This window comes from Zosterops lateralis, assembly GCF_965231275.1.
Source record: "Zosterops lateralis genome assembly, chromosome: 2".
Lineage (NCBI taxonomy): Eukaryota > Metazoa > Chordata > Aves > Passeriformes > Zosteropidae > Zosterops > Zosterops lateralis.
In genome coordinates, this window is record NC_139763.1 from 39,197,448 (window position 1) to 39,214,560 (window position 17,113).

The following is a 17,113-nucleotide window of genomic DNA, read 5'->3' on the forward strand; positions in this document are numbered from 1 at the left end:
TCTACCACTCGTCTTCCAACAGGAAATGCCCAACAGTGCATCACACACTCCACAGAGAAACCTGGGAACAATCACTGCGACCAGTTAGCACTAACGCAATAGCAAAAACCAAGTCTCCTAGTGGCTTGAGAGGTTAAAGAAATATGAGAAACACAAAGTAACCTGGGGTAGATGGACTGATTTTGTGCTAACGAGATAAGCAGAACTACCTTAATTAACAGATTTTTCTTAAAAGACCATCCACAATAGTTTTTACATTCTTGTGCTTGCTTTTATCCTGAGGCAAACTAGAGATTTATTTTAAAAAACCAAAACCCAACAACAACAACAACAACAACAACCCTTCCAGGATAATTTTATTACACTTTTCATTTAAAAAATGGCAACATAAATCAGTTTCGTTTCATAAGCCACCTCTCCTCATGTCAAAAATTATTTTTAACTGTTCCTAATTTTTGTCAAATGAGTCAGATAATTAAGCATTATTTTAACAGAAGCTAATATGCTCTGATTTTTTTTTTTTTTTTTGTCTTGTCACACTGACATACTTTGACTTCATGTGTATGACAACCCTGAGCAGCTCTGAAGACAGCAGGAGGCTGGACCAGCCAATCTCCACAAGTCTCTTCCTAAACCATTCTCTGATCCTGTTCTGGCAAACTGGCTATGAACCAGACCATTCTTTCTGTTATCACCATTTATCTAATGCTGCTAAAATTATGGTAAAAAAAAGACCTTTATACAACTCTTACTTTCTGCCTCAAAAATATATTATTGTGTATTTATAATAAAAGTCACATAGGAAAAGAGACTTGCTTCAGAGGGGTTTCTGACAAATGTATGTTTTTCCATTTTTCTCCTGCCAATATTTCTGCTTGACCATCTGAACCAGCATTTTACACAAAAGCAAAAAAAAAAAGCCAACCCCCCCACAAACAAACAAACCAACCAAAAAAACAAAACAAAACAAAACAAAAACACAGCAAAAACAAAACCAAGAAAACTCCAACTGATTAATTCTGACATGTGATAAATTCCTGGTGGGGCGTAAAACTGGATGTGTACATCTGAATATCAGAAAGGAGCACTAAAATTCTTCTTTTGCTCATGAAGTTTAGTTTGCCCATAATGCTGAGCGTGAGACACAATCAAAATCATGACAAAAAGACAGCTACTCTCAACAGTGAGAAGAAGAGTCTGGAAATTCCATCTCAGCACAGCTTACAGTAATATTGCAAACATTTAATTTTTCTAACCCTGTCATTTCTGCTGTTTGAAAAACAAATATCAAGGTGCCCTTCACTACTTGCACCTAATTACCTTTTGCATGTGCTAATTTTACTGTGACCACCATAAGGACTGCAGGCTAAGTAAATGATATTTTGCAGGCAGGCAGAACAATGAAGCAAAATGACTGTTGTTTTTATTAGGTATTAAAAGCTGTATTGATTCCTATCTATTTCCTCTTCATTTCATCCTCTGTGATGAAATCCTCTCTTTCATCCTCTGATGAAATCCTCCTGATCATCATGTAGGATGAACAGTTGCCTCTAGGTATTCTCTATACAATTTGTTTCAATATCAGTGTTTCTGTCAATTCCCTGCTTATCTACCAACTGCACAATTGTTTATGAGATTCTGAGGACCAATTCTCATTACTCAGGAACCAAAAACTATGTCTTGAAATTTCATAGCAATACTAGCTTAAAATGTTTACTGGCCCACAAACCTATTCAGCAGACTGTACAGCTATGCATCACTTTTCATTCCCCAGGATTTGTAAATCAGAGAGCATTCTTACAGTATTTGCAAAAAAGCAAAAGTGATCAAATTTCTCAGTCATTCTAAAACACAGGTGGAAATACATTTGAGAGAAAACACACAATTCAAGAGCTGAACTGATATAAATGGCATGCAATACACTCTCTTGGGAGAGACTTCTGCAGCACATCCTACTATTATGTGTTTGGAAATTACCAGAAAAGATTAACTGAAATCTCTACACATCACTAGAACAACATCTTGAAAAGAAAAAAAAAACAACAAGTGGTTTCAAGGAGCATTTGCAGACCAAGTAGCTCCTGACAGAACTAATCTTGCTTACTCCCTCTGGAACTGTTTGAAAGCCAGGTATGTCAAAGTGCCCTCTTGGTCAACATACACTGTAGCAACAAAAAAATTCCATGCAAGAACAGCAGAAAAGATGGCCCAAACAGGTATTAAAGATGCTCATATTCCATTTACAAATCAAGGAATCTTTGTTTTTAAGGTTTTACATCTTAAAACAACAAAAAAATCAGTTAAGTCTGACTTCACTGATTTGTCTCTATAGAAACCAGAAGAAAGACTCTTCGTTTTCAGATGGTGGTGCTCTACTCACCAAGTCATTCCACCCCATTCAGCCTGCATCTGGTTTAGTTTTCAAACTTGTAGGTTTCAAAAGTTATGGTGCAAGTATTACTTTTAAATGCCTATTTGACACATGCCAGTATTTTGGGTGGGGAATGAAAAAAAAAAATAACTTGAAAAGCATTTCTGTTAGTTTATTTCTTTATTATTAAGGAGTATTGAAAGTGCTTTTATTATTAAGCACTACCTTGAAAGAATCCAGTACTGGGGGGAAGGAATGAATATACTGAACTATGCTTATTTCCTTTCTCATTTTATTTTAATGTCAAAACATATAATGCCAATACAATATGTTTCAACACAGCAGTCAAACAAATCATCTTTTTTGGCTCTATCTTCCATTACTTATAGAAATAAATCTTGCTTATCCAAGTGTCTAAAATAGGATTTCCCTGTCTAGCTGTTTGCCTAGAAAAGCATTAGTATTTCCTTATTGATTTTTGGCATCTGTCAGTTTAGTCTCTCTTTTCTATATCACATGCACAATGTCTTCAGGCATTTGTCTCCTCTATTTGCAGGCAGAATGAAACCACTGAGTTAGGAATTTTGTGAATGTTACCATCACAAAATTAAGTTACTGTTAAAAACTGTTGCTGCTATAACAGACCTACATTTTCCTTTTCTGAGGAACACTTTGTACTGCATGAGGTTTCATACATTCCAGCTGCCACTTGTATATGAAGTTTTTACATTTTTTTAGAGGCTTTGATCCTTTTCTTCTCACTTTCACTACATTAAATTTTCTACGTGCATTTTGATTCTTTTTCAGCCAAGCAGTAAGACACAGCAGAGTGGAACTCTTGGCTTCTGATGCTTGCCAGAAGGTGTTAGGAGGTATGCAGGCAATGTAATGCTCAGTCTGATCCATTTTTGAGAAAGGATTTAAAAATTCAAACTGACAGTTCAGAATAGAAACAAGTGCTTGAGGTTTTGACACTGCTATGACCACAAAAAAAAAAAAAAAAAAAAAAAAAAAAAAAAAAAAAAAAAATTAGTTTGCTTAAGGATAGCAAGTATTTATTATAAAGGTGTCAAGTAGATGACCAAATGAAATTTTAGCTTTTAGGTAAGAAAGTCACTCTGTATATAGTGACATTAAAGTAGGGACAAAATTAGCAAAACTATATGACTCACTGAAAGACATTTAAAACCACTTATGTGACTCACATGGGGAGAAAAGACAGATCAAGAGGGTACAGTGGGAATGTGCATTATGTAAAGACAATTGCACTACTCAACATCAGCTTCCGTCACTACACTGGTGAGGTGGCAATTCTGTCACATAGCACAGATGGAATAGCATTCATTACCCATTAAAAGTACTGCTTTCTTCTGAGGTTAACCTAATAAAAAATTTTAAGCACCATAAAGTTATTTGGTTTTATAGAATACACAGCCCAGAGATGCAGATGCTTCCCTTACAGCACTTTTTGATTGCATTGTTTCTCAGCAGCAACAGTTGAATGACATGATATCAGCCAGACCAAAACACAGCTCCAGGAAGGGCTTGTCCAAAGGGATGTGGGGAACCCTGGGCAAAAGGAGAAGTTAGGCAGTAATGTTTTCATGTTCATTGGATACAGGAGAAAAGAAGACTGGGGAAGCTTTCTGTGGGTGGAATTCCCCATTTCCTTCCTACAAATGTGCACAAGTGTGATGAATACCACATGCCTAGCGAATTCAGGAAGATCAAGAGAATGAAAGAAGGTATAAGAAATATTCATCCAGACCTGTGCTGTACACTGTGTATATAGAATTATCCTGTGTATACATGGGTGATTTAGCTAAAGAAGGGAATAGTAGGGGCAATTTCCTAAAGACCAGTGATACGACAGGAATCAGGTTGATGGAATGGAAGTGTTGTCCCCCCACAATGGCAACATCTTTTGACTTGTCATAAGTCTAAGTAATGTTTTCAGCTATCAAGACAGTATTCAGTTCATTGCTGTCCAAGAATAATTAACTTTCTAGAAGGTATAATTTTACATTGAGACAATATAGGGAACACATATTGTCATGGCAGCAGTTAAAAATATAGCAATATACTACTACTTGCTTCCCCTGTTTTATTATCCAACAAAACATTTTTACCTATTTGCTTCCAGTGAAAAATGCAGAACAGATGTGGTTCCTGTTTAAGTAGGAATTATATTATTTGCTGTTTAATGGACCCAACAAGAATTAAGAGCTTCTAGAATATAATTTTTAACATGGTCTATATTGGGCTACATCAAACTGCAGGGCAACCATTGACTTTCACTTGGTGTTTTGTTCATTTTGCCATAACTCCATAAGGTCAGTAGTTGACTAAGAATCCATTTGTTAAAATAAAGCAAATTAAAAAATATAAATGTTTCTGTTCAATGCTTAGACTGTTATTTTTCCATCAAATTGCAAGGATTGGATAAAATATGTTTTCCATGACTCTGACCTTTACGGAAGTCCATCCACCATTTGTATCTAGAAACAATAATTTATGTCTTTCTACTGAAAAGATGCCTAAATTCCAAATAAGCAAGCTTGTTCTCAAAATCATTTCTACTTAGACACTCCACAGTGGCCACTTAAAAATGGGGTAGTTTAAAAGCTTTAAACACACTCATATTTTATAAAGTATTACAAACACTGTAGAAAATGAAAGTACTTAGTATTAATAGATTAAAATCAATGGTTGTTCATCAATTTCAATAAATTATTACATTTAGAAACATAATAGCATGACAAAAGTTATGTTTATACTATGACAGATCCTCCTCACTAAGGCAGAGCATCAAAGCAAGAATTGGTTTCACAGCAGCATCAAATAAAATCAGCCTCAAAGAGACCCCTGGAAGAGATCATCTGGTCTACTTCTTTGGACTCACAAACAAGGGTGTGTTGATCCTTCCTGACTTGTCCAACCTGTTTTTAAACCTCTAGCCACAGAGATTCCCAGTCTCCCTAAGACAAGCTTTTTACTATGGTCAAAACATCCCATCTCTTGGGAAAAAGAAGCACAATGAACAGATTGTTTGGACAAACTAAAACAAACTGTACAATTTCAGTGTGCTCTGCCACCCCTCTAAGGCAGAAGAAAGGGGTGAAGCAAGTAGAAACGATGATACAGGAGTGCACACTTGATTTACGCCTATCTTAAAGTTTCTGAGGTTTAGATTCATATCCTAACAAGCTCCCCTACAACTGAAATACACCTGCACAAATAAAGCATGAGCTAAGAAACAGTGTTTGATTGCACACAACTGTGGTTAATTTCTACAAAGTCTGTGAATACGCAAGGTAGTTCAGCTCCTCTTAATGACACGCCTCTTTTAAGATTCCTGGGACGCAAGGGCAGAGGTTATTGGTTGGAGATGGAACCACCAGGGAGTGTAAAGAGAGTCAAGGTGGATCTGACTTCCAGCCCAGTACTCATGGAAAGTACTGTTCTTTGATGAGCCAGAGGAATGGATTAGGACAACTGTGAGGAGCAGCGCCAAGGAACTGAGCCAGATAGAGACCACCCAAAAAGCAGAAAAGGCTTTGTCAAGAGGGAATGGAATAAGTAAAACAAATTGGCAATTGGATATAACCAAAATGTTGAGAGTAGGGGTGGCAACCACGGCTCATGCAGAAACAGATGGAGGAAAAGCCAAGACAACACCTGAAATGCAAAAATACAGAGAACTGGAAGCCTGTGAAAGGCCAGAAGAATTATGATATTATTTTGAAAGAGCTTGATACATGATGATCCAGAGAGAGTAAGATTATTTTAAAAACCTCATAGTTCCTTTGGTAGGCACCCATGAAATAAAAGGAAGTGTGTGGTCACTGTACTATTTAAATATTCTTCAATATATTATCCAGCAAGAACTTCATTCAGAAATTCTCATATGAGTTTACCATTTGAAATCACCTACAGAGAAATCATGTTGTATTTTCTGGACAATATCTGTGAATAAAAGCTTTTCTAACCTGTATGTTAGTGTACCAGACATACACTAAAAGCAGTTGACACATTTAGAATTTAATTTCCTCATTACAAAAAGTCATATATAAAAGCTTTAGGATGGTGAGAGGAGAGGGGGTCGAGACTTACCCTGCTAATCCAATTACAAAGTCTTACTTTTATTATGACTTTCCAAGCCAAGTGACCATTTAATAAAACTTGGGCTAGATCTATCAGTGTAAATAATTCTTTAATTTACACTACTGAGTCTAAATCTTTGAAAGATGGTTTTCATTTATCAGAATGTTTTCTCACATAACTCTCATTCCTGCTAAGTCCAACTCAGACACTCTGGAGAAAAATTATTTTGGTCAATGTCCTGTCAAACTACCACTAAGTAATATACAACTCTTTGAAGTAGCACAATACACAGAAGAAAAACAGAACAGAAAATCATGTAAAATGCTGTCAAGATTAAAAGCATTCAAAACTTTGGAGATGTCATTGTTGTTATTATTGTTTTACCATTACCACTTGCTGGTAAATGACAGGGTCTATATTTTGCTGTTGTAATTTCATCTGCTATAGAGATTTTGGTGAAACAAGGGCCAGAATTGCTGTGATACCAATTCTCTGTTGGCATAACTTTATTGATTTCATTAGATTTCTGTCAGCAGAAAACATTGGCTTCTGTTTAGCTTTGGAAAGAAAAAAAAAAAAAAGCAGCCACACCATCTGCTTTTATTAAAACATATTTTTAACCTGAATAATAGAGACGAGTGACAGGATCCACTCCTAAATCTAACAAAGTACATGACTGGGGTTTGGTAATTTTTGCCAATCCCATCTCCAATCAATTTTTTTGTTCTATTTCTGTATCATGTACACAAAGTTTGTAGGAAGTTAAACATTATAAATCTTGAAGAGACAATTATTTTTTATTGTGATACTCAAATCTATGCCACATTTAAGTGTCTCTGTTTATTACCAATGCCAATGATATGCTCTAACATTTCTCTGCTATGCTTCAATTAATTAACAGGCCCTGGGGAGAAAAAAAGGCAGTAAGAAATGTTCCAGTACTTCTCACTGTAGAATGATGCCCTAAAGCCCTGTTAATGAGAAACAAATATGTTCTAAAAAGAGAAAAAATTTCACTGTATCGGGGTTTGCTGGACAGAAGTATTTCCACAAATGCCAACTGCAGGCAAACGCACGTAAATGGAAAGTAGTTGTACCCACTGCAATAACTCCTACATTCTCCATTCCCACTCAGAGAAACTGGATGTAGGTGATGGGCAATTTTCCTTCAGTGATAGCTGGCACCTTGATCTCTTCCTAAGCACAGCCTGTGAGTTGTGCTTCACTATACTTGCTGTGTCTTTGATGAGCAGGATTAGCTGTGGCTTGAAACAGAAGCAAGAATGAAACAAAATTATTTCAAAACACAGTCATTAGAAGTACCAGTGCAACAACAGTACTTCCATTAAGTGCTTCAAGACCATTTTCTGATTTAAAATGTGTTTCTTACTGGTTATCTGCTGTTATCTCACAGAATTTACCTGACCACAAAGGCACCAGAGAAAAAAACTAAATAAATTACTAAATAAATTACTAAATAAAATAATACTTCTATGATTCTGTAACAGAAGGTCTCAGCCTTACCTCTGCATGTTAGACTACAGATGTACAATTTATTCACTACCACTATTCTTTCCAGTTTAAAAACTGTGTGAGAAAGAACTAAATCCATCAAGACAATTAGTGTAAAAGTGTAGTATGTTCCACAAGACAGCATAAGTGTTGTTTTAATGTAAAGTATACAGTGATTAAAAGGCACAATTCTGCAAAAGCATTCAGAAGAACCATCATGCAATATGTTCTTATATGACTTTTTGTCATGGCATCACCACCATACAGCATGATTTGGTCCTTCTGTAAGTATACTCATGAGATGGAATTGGTTATCCTCCTCCATTTCAGTTCTCTCCTGCTCCTAAAGTGAGAGGTCTGAACTTCTCCAGTATTCCTTCAAAGCATGACTTTACAAACCACTCTTTAGAAAACTGTTCTCTGGAACACAACCCATCAGGCATGTCATTGCACCTACATTTCTCTATGGGATTGACCTGCTACAAATTCACTTCCCTATTTATATGTAGAACACTTTTAAGCTGGAAACACACTGAGTGTTTCCATAAAACCAAGTTGCTCTCACTTGGATAATACACATAGAAATCAACAACTATTGCACACATAATGCAAAGGTAGTTCTTAGAAAAAAGAATACATGACTATTTTTTTGTAGGAGATAGTATTTTTAGGACTGAAACATGAAACATACAATGTGGTTTTGCCACAACCTTAACTGATAGTTTTAATACCAACAGATATTATTCTTACACCTCATAGGAACTTGGTGGTTTGAGAGTCCTTAGGAAGGACTCAGATACTTGGGTTCTCTTCTGAGTTTCATTATCAGCCTCAGATGATCAGGAGGCATATCCTCAACTTCCCCTCTCTTCAATATCAGAAGAAAAACACATACCTTCTAGTAATTTGTTTCAAGAAGTGCAAAGAAAGGTGGATATGAGAGCTGGATACTGTGACCATCACAGTTCAGTTCCATATACTTGGCATGTTCCCCTCATCTGAAGTGGGGCTTTCATTTTTGAGGAAGAGCCACATTACTCACAGGAAATGCAGACATAGATATGGCTTGGATTATGTAAATTTAGATCTTGTTCACAGAATACCATTCATTATTAACCTCCTAAAAAATGCCTGTACCTTCATCTGCTGAAAAGACATTCAAATTATATACCAACTCTACTTGTGGGTAACTTCCAAAGGGGTAAGGATAGACAAGAAATGGGTTTGGATGTTTCAAGAAGTGGAAAGGAACAGCGTTTTCTGAAGAAGAGGGATTTTTAGCTTCTGAGACTCAATGAGCTTGGACCCTTGAGTTTCGCAAGTATCCAGTTACTTTCTGCAAAATATTGTTTAAAACACTTGGAGTAAGGAAATGGGGTGACAAGAAACCGCTGTTACCTGACAGTGCTGTGTTACCAAACTGTTCGCCATGTGTGTTCCCAATATTTCAGGCAAATGAATAGACTAAGGTAAATGATTAACGTTTTATCTTGCTTTAAACATGTTATCAAGCTTGTAAACTAAACCATTTCAAATACCAGGAAGTAGCTATTTTCCTCCTGTTGTTGCTGCATAAGTTCATTGGAGAAAACCATAATGAATATAAAATTAAAAGATGCATAGGACTCTTCAATAAAGGTGGATAGATTTAGCATTTTTAGCTGTCAACACAGCTTCAAGATTTACATAACTTTAATACAGCTTTTTAATTAACTATGAAGTTATATGCAAAACAGGAAAAATACTTAAATTATCTATTTTTACAATCAGTAGCCTCTAACTGTGGATCATAAAAGCTAACATGCCTAATATTTAAAATGAAAGACACCACCTGGTTGAAAAGACTGAACAGGACCTGCTGGAGGCAGACAACTGGAAAAAATATGCCTGAGAAAGGTAGATGTAGACTTTGGCAGTCTCTTTGGGGCACAGGAGGATTCTCCCCCAGCTCACTCACAATCTCCCCAGCCCAGAATTCCCCCTAGGAACAAAACACTGTGACCAGGTGCTCTAGTTAGAACATCTGCTGCTGCATAGAGATGCCAAGGCAACAGCTTTTGGCTGTGATGTTTTCCAAATCACAAAGTTAGTACTCAGTTCACTGCTGACAAGTGTCAGAGCTGGCACTCCCAGTGACCTTTCCCATAAAAATGACCCACATATGACTCCAAAAGCTCTGACTGCCACTTTTTAGGTCACTGGGTGTCCCAGATTATATCAGTGATGCTACACAGGTGGACAGGCAGAAGGGAAAAGCAGCTCTTTCAAGAAAGGGGACAGGTGCCACTCCAGTTAAAGTCTCTTGAATCTTTATTCTTCTACATATAAGAATACGGTCATGTAACTGCTCAAGTTGGTGTTCCAGCCCATTCTTAACATACAAAATGTACACAAATCCCTATCTGCAAAAATTACTCCCTCCATCACTTAGAAATGAAGCTTTTAAATAACATTTAAAAATAGTTTTTGAAAGAAGAACAGGGTTCTTTCCCTCCATAGTCCTTCCATCTCCAAAGGAAATTTGAATCCAGCAATACAACTGTGGTATACCATCAACACACCATATCATGCCCTTGACCACCAAACCCTCCAGTTATAACACATAAGTTCTGGTACCATATATGGTCTCTGCATGGCCAAAGTCAAACTCCAGTATTTTTTGGCAGAAATTGCCCTTTTCATGGACAGCACTAGCAATGTGTCCTCTCCTCCCAGAAAAGCTCATGGGAACTTTTTAATCAGTGACATGTTCGTCTTAAAGACAAACTATTTGGGCACACTAACACTGGAAGGTCTACAGTGCAGTGCCATAAGTGATGATTGTTTGAATTCCTTGATAGGACCAGCTGCCAACAATAAAATTTTTAATAAGCATAGAAAATTATACCAAGACAGTCAGTTTGTTCAAAAAAGGCTGTCATAAGAACACATACTGACACCTATCCACTGATAAAATAAGGTAAAATAAGGTAAAATAATTAATAAGCACTTCTGTAACATTAAATACACCATCTACTTTCTATTCACCATATCTTTTTCATAATAATGATACTGAAACCAAATGTTAATAGTACACAGTCTGTGTAAGCCATTTTTTTCATAAAGAGCATTCTTTCAAATAAACAAAAATACACTTCAGTTCATTATCAGCCTGTGAGGAGCATACAAATTGAAACACACTTCAGAACACTTATTTGCATTGACAAAAGTTGCACAAAGGCCTTTTTTTTTTCTCTGTAATGGATAAGCATGTCACCCCAGACTACTGAAGAACAAAAGGTGAAGGAGATGCAGCTCCCCACCTTGTTTTGCTGTTGGTGCCAGCCTGAGGGGCTACCTTCCAGCTCTGCTAGTGCTGTAAAAGCCTTTCACTTCCAAGTGCTCAACACACTCACTTTTACCTTTTAAACTAACACCTATTTTCCATCAGTAGCATCTACAAATAAAGGTGTTCAAAATAAGGGCTAAGCAACTAGGTACATATCATTTAAGAAGTTACTTTTAAAATACTTCCCTTCCATTAATCTCCCCTGCAGTTTTTGTGTCTAAGCTTCCTCCTGCCTCACTCACCACTGCTATGAACCCACACACTGCATTTGGAACTACAGCAATTGTCAATGTATCAAAGGCTGATTTCACCTAGATGAGGTACCAACAGCACAAAGTCGAGAATAATACAGGCTTTAGCTTGTGCCTTCTTTGTCTGCTGGGACCTCAAGCACTTAGCAAGGCAATGAACCTGCAATGAGGTCTATGCTCTCACGATTTCACTTCTACGAGAACCTGAGGAACCTGTTTTGAGATGAATATGGATGCTATTATCACACCTACATACTCCTGCTCTGGGAGGAAATGTCACAAAATGCCAAGATCTGAAGTCTGGACTAAAGCAAACTAGGTCAGAGCAGAACTGCAATCCCCATTTTCATCAGTAGCCTCCTGCCCTGTTTTCAACTTGGTCTTTTAAAGAGGCTCTGTCTCCAGTGGCCACATGTGCCACAAGTGAATCTTTGCAAACATGGCCTCTTGACAGAGAAGAGGCTTATAACTGTTCTCAAAATCCAGGGCTTTGACTTTCCCTTTGGACCAAGTGGCAATCAATGCAGGTTACAGGCTGACTTTTCTTCACACTTTTAGCAAGAAATGCTGCTCAATGAACAATTAGCATGTCAGACTTCCCTTCAGTATCAATACAAAAGCACAGTTGTTAGAGCCTTCCAGCTCAACTTCGATACCTCTGCCTAAAGACACTCTTCAGCTTCTGTGCAAAGAGCAGTCCTCAGCCCAAAATGTCCCCTTAATTCCATCTTCAAATTCCTAATTCTCTCAAACTTGTATGTAGTACTATACATCCAATAAAGTCCCATGGATGCATATATATTACATTAATATTTTAATTTGGATTTATCTTGTTATTTCTACATCTAATCCTTGTCAATTTAATTTTTCACTTGTGTTCTCCACATAGATCAAAACCTTACAGATCAGAAAATAAATGGCACTTTTATCCTTTTGTCCTTCATGTAACATATGATAACACCTCTGGCAGTGAAAACCTACGACTACCACTGGCATTATATTGCTGAACTAGTCTTAAAATAGGTACAGCCCCCACAGCAACCACAGCTTTGGAGAAAGAAACAGAAAAATCTTTAACTGGCCTGAAAAGCAGCAAGTCCCACAGCAACTGCTTATGGAAAATCAGAGTGTGCCACCATTTTTCAGTAGGTGTAAAAGGTACTTCAGCTGGGAAGAAAAACGGTTTATAAAATCTTAAAAACTATGAAAAAAAAAAAGATAACAAATAGAGATCTGAGCAGAGACAAACCTTCTTCATATGTTGCTGTCTATATCATCACCAAATTGCATCTGTCATTTGATCTCACCAACTACAAGCAGTGCAATCATATTGTCACATGTCCCAGCTGGCAGTTCTTGTGGTCCATTCTCTAAGAACATCAAAAGTGTTCCCACTTCAGCTGCCCAAGGAAGTCTATGTTTAGTTTCATTTTTCTATCTTCATTAACCACAGACACAGTAAAAAAGATTAAATAAAAAAACCAAACCAAACCAACAAAAATCCCAAAACCAAACAGAAACACAAACCAACAAATAAACAAACAAAAAAAACCACACCAAAAACTCAGTAAAATTGTTTTTCCACTATACTGCAGAAACCCCACAGAGAAATAGGTATCAAGCAGTGATATGACAGGAATTAGTCCTGTATTCCACTTTCCCTCACACACAATATGGGCTCCACTTACGCAGAGAAAGCCTGAGGTCAGAACTACCATTTGCAAATAAACAGCAACAAGTATATTGTCTGCAACTGTCTGAGGTCAGAACGACCATTTGCAAATAAACAGCAACAATTATATTGTCTGCTCTGAATGAGACATAAATCCTTTGGGGATTTGATTGCTTTTGGTTCAGTCTTCCTCCTCTTAGCTCATCTCCCTGAAGATCAGCAATGAAAGATAAAATAAAGATGTCCCTGACATTGCAAAGAGAATGACAGGACAGTACCTACTTGATTTTCTCTACACCCCACGATACATTAAGCAAATAAAAAGGCCACAGAGGAGGACAGGAGACTAAGTGACTCAGACCACAGTACTTGGTTTCCCTCTTCTTTGTTTCTGACTCCATGAGGGACCACCTGTTACTTTACCAATCCCAGTGTTATAAAAGGCAAGAAAATTATTGGATCTCCCTCTAAAGCACCTAGAAACATAATGGGAGAGAAATACAGCAAAGAAATCCCAAGGGAAAATAAAAGGAGAGAAACATTTAAATCTGCTCTTCCTTATTACTCATGGCATAATCTCTTCCCAATTTTTATAAAAGGTTTATAAGCAAATCAATCAGATGGACATCTGACATTTTCTTTACAGTCCGGCCCTCTCTCTCTCCAGAATATGATTGTTCAACAACTGCTCCAGAAAGTAGATCTGACATAGAAGGTGTCTTTAAGATAATGAGCTGCATATTGAGAAACTAAATCTTTTGTTTAGCTTTGAACAAGCCAGGGGGAGGTATGTCTGACTTGACTGGCAGGGAAACACAGCTATCTTTGGCATTTGTGACTCAAACAACTCTGCCTGTCCATTTCTGAATATGAACATTGCTGGTGATAAGACATCAGTCACTTGAAAAAGGAATCACTCTGGCAGCTTGAAAAGTAGCTTGTTCTAAACAGCATTAGTCTCAAATACCATGGCTTTCTAGAGAGATATTGAAAGAGAGTCTAGAAGTTCTCCATGTGGTACCAGTCAGTAGTTACTTTTGTTGCCTATGACAGGAGAGATTCACAATTAAATGGGACAGCAAATGTAAAAAAAAAAAAAAAAAAAAAACAAAAAAACAAAAAAAAAAAAACAACCAACAAACAAACAAACAAAAAACCATGAAAAAGAAAATTAAACCAGGAAACAGAAAGAGAACTGCAGTAAGACATTATGACTATTCACTTAGAGGAAACACAATTTCATCATTAAGTCAAAAAATGTCGCAAAAATGCAAAGAAAGGGAAATATGTCATACACTGGAAATCAGCCTCACGATGTAACATTAAAAAACACCACTGGATGCAGTTCACTGAATAGTTGGAAATAGGGTAGGGGAAAATATTATTCATACAACATAAGGTCCAGTCTGCTGCCAGTTATCCTAGATCTGACCTTCTTTTCTATGCTCCCTTCTTCCCATACACAACCAATTTCAGTCACTTAAAACAGGGGGGGACATGAAGAGGGCAACAAGCAAAGCCTGAAACGAGGTTTTTCACCAACTGGATCCCAGCTCCAAAAGAGTTACCTGGGGCTGCTCTCCTGCAGTGCTGGGCAGCCCTGGACTGCAACAAAGTCAGCTGGATTTTTAGCACAGTTTTCGAAAAGCCCAAAAAAAGCAAGCAAAACTCCTGCTCCCTTCACAGTTGCTTCCCTCCCTAGGACTTTGTACTGAATCTTTTTTACTACTTATTTTTTTCCAGAAGAGAGAATTCAAATTATTTCACATCTCAGTGGTAGCGTGGTAACACAGCTTCAATACTCCAGCTAGGAGTGACAAAGTGACAAGTACAGAAAATTGTTTTTAAAAAACCATTTAATCACTTAGCATTCACATTTTTGAACTGCTGCATGAGGTGCTACCCAAAAGCTAAATATTGTTAAGAATCTCTTGACTCTGTTTATTCTGTCAGCACACTTTACCACCAAACTCCTGACAAAACTTGCAGCCACTGTTCATGACATTAACAGGAACATGATGGTGGAATTTATAGCTGAATATTAAAATTGAAGAACCTTTCAGTTTCCCTTTATGCAATTAACCCAGCAAAAACAGTAAGCACTTTGAAATCACACTACCAATCAAAAAATTCATGTTTGGGACAGCAAGGCACTGAAATGCTATGATATCTCTTATGTAGGGGGATTTAACACTGCTAACTGCAGAGTCTATAAATCAGTTTTTCTACAGAACTCTAAAGTCATAGGTGCCAAATATAAATCTTTTTCTCATAATTCCATTCTTGGTCCTTTCATGTTATTACTGAACTTTCTGGATAAATTGTTGCTAAAGTAAGTTTGGTCTTTTTTCCTACAAAATTTGCCAAACCAACTTCTGGAATGCATTTGTATTGTCCTCTTACTAGAGGAATTTCTGTAACATTCCCATTGACCTAATTGCAGGTTTTGGCCTGAAAAGATGACACGTTTCTGTGAATATGGTAAAGCTGTTGAAACAGGGATACTAGAAATGAAGTACCCTTCTAGCCCCTTTCATCAAGCTTCAGGCTGAATCCCCTTAGGAATGTGATGGCATTTCTTCTCCCTGCTTTTTTCTAAAATCCTATTCTAAGCTGCTTAAAAAAAAAAAAAAAAAAAAATCTGACCAAAATAACCCAGAAACTTAAGTAAAGACAGCTGGAAAGATGAAAGAGTGATAATGTCTAGATGTAAACCAAGTAACATGTTCCAACAACTGGCAGGGACTAAATTTTGTCCCAGAAATGTATGTTATTAAAGAATACAGTGTCAATACAGTGGGGAAATCCCTGAAACCACAATACAATTACATTGTTTTAAGTTTTTATTTGGAAAGTATTGTCATTACTTAGAGAAAAACAGAGTTATCATGTTTATATAGTAAATATAACTGTGGTACATCTTACAGAAAGTCTTTTTTCTTACAGCAGGAGAAGAAACAAATAATAATCACAGGACAAAATTGATTGTTTGGAGATAGTTTAAAGCCAGGGCAGATACCATAAATCATCATTAGGCAAGCAATTCAAATTAAGACATATATAATAATGTGAGCAATATTGCATACTGTATTAGATTTAAAACACAGTTTGTAAAGCCTCCAACCCAAAGCAACTTCTGCTTTTGTCCCTGATGCAGATGAATCTTGGTCTAGGCTAAATCCCATTTTATGGCAGACACGGTGCCTGTAACTTGTATCCTTTAATCTGGCAAAATCCTTGGATGTGCCCACAATTCCGTTTAGAGCTGTGTTTCAGGGACCCGTATGTAATCATGTCTCTACTGTATCAGCGTGCTGTGTTCCTGGTTTTAATATATACTCCTAATTTTCTAAGCTTCTGTCATCATCAGGGCTTCCTTACCTGTGCAGACTTTCCCGTCGTAGGTCTCACACACCCAGTCGTGGCACTCACAGAGCGGACCGTAGTATTGGCCAGACTCTGTCACTTGGCAGATGCAGACTCCACACTCACACCTGCCCCTGCCATTGCACAGCTGCCCCCCTGGGACGCGGCACCTGAGCTCTGACTCAGCCCGGGACAGCCGGCAGGCAGCAGGAATACCCAAACCGCTCCTGTGGGGGACAGTAAACAGAATAAGCTGGGGTCCAGGCCCTGCAGCTCAGAGCTGATGAGAGCTTGGCTCATTTGAAACCACCCTCCTGTCATTGGCTTCAGCCGATACCCAGAATATTGATTTTACCACCTCTTCAGCTATGGTTCCAAATTATTACTTGCTCAAATCACCCAATTTTCTTTGTTTTCATCAGAAACCTCATTGCTACTGACAAGATTGCTTGTACTTTATTTTACTTACCTTTTTAACTACATTGGCCTCATCCACTTTCCCATCAGGC

At 37.4% G+C, this 17,113-nt stretch overlaps 1 protein-coding gene across 1 annotated transcript in view; it reads right to left on the reverse strand.

The window, feature by feature from the left end:
- The window catches only part of ITGBL1 (integrin subunit beta like 1), a 131,166-nt gene extending 114,434 nt beyond the window's left edge, over positions 1-16,732 (reverse strand). Inside the window, exon 1 of the transcript XR_014589292.1 lies at positions 16,620-16,732. The gene's annotated coding sequence lies outside the window, so the exon portion shown is untranslated. The remainder of the gene's footprint in view (positions 1-16,619) is intronic.
- Between the last annotated feature and the right edge of the window lie 381 nt (positions 16,733-17,113).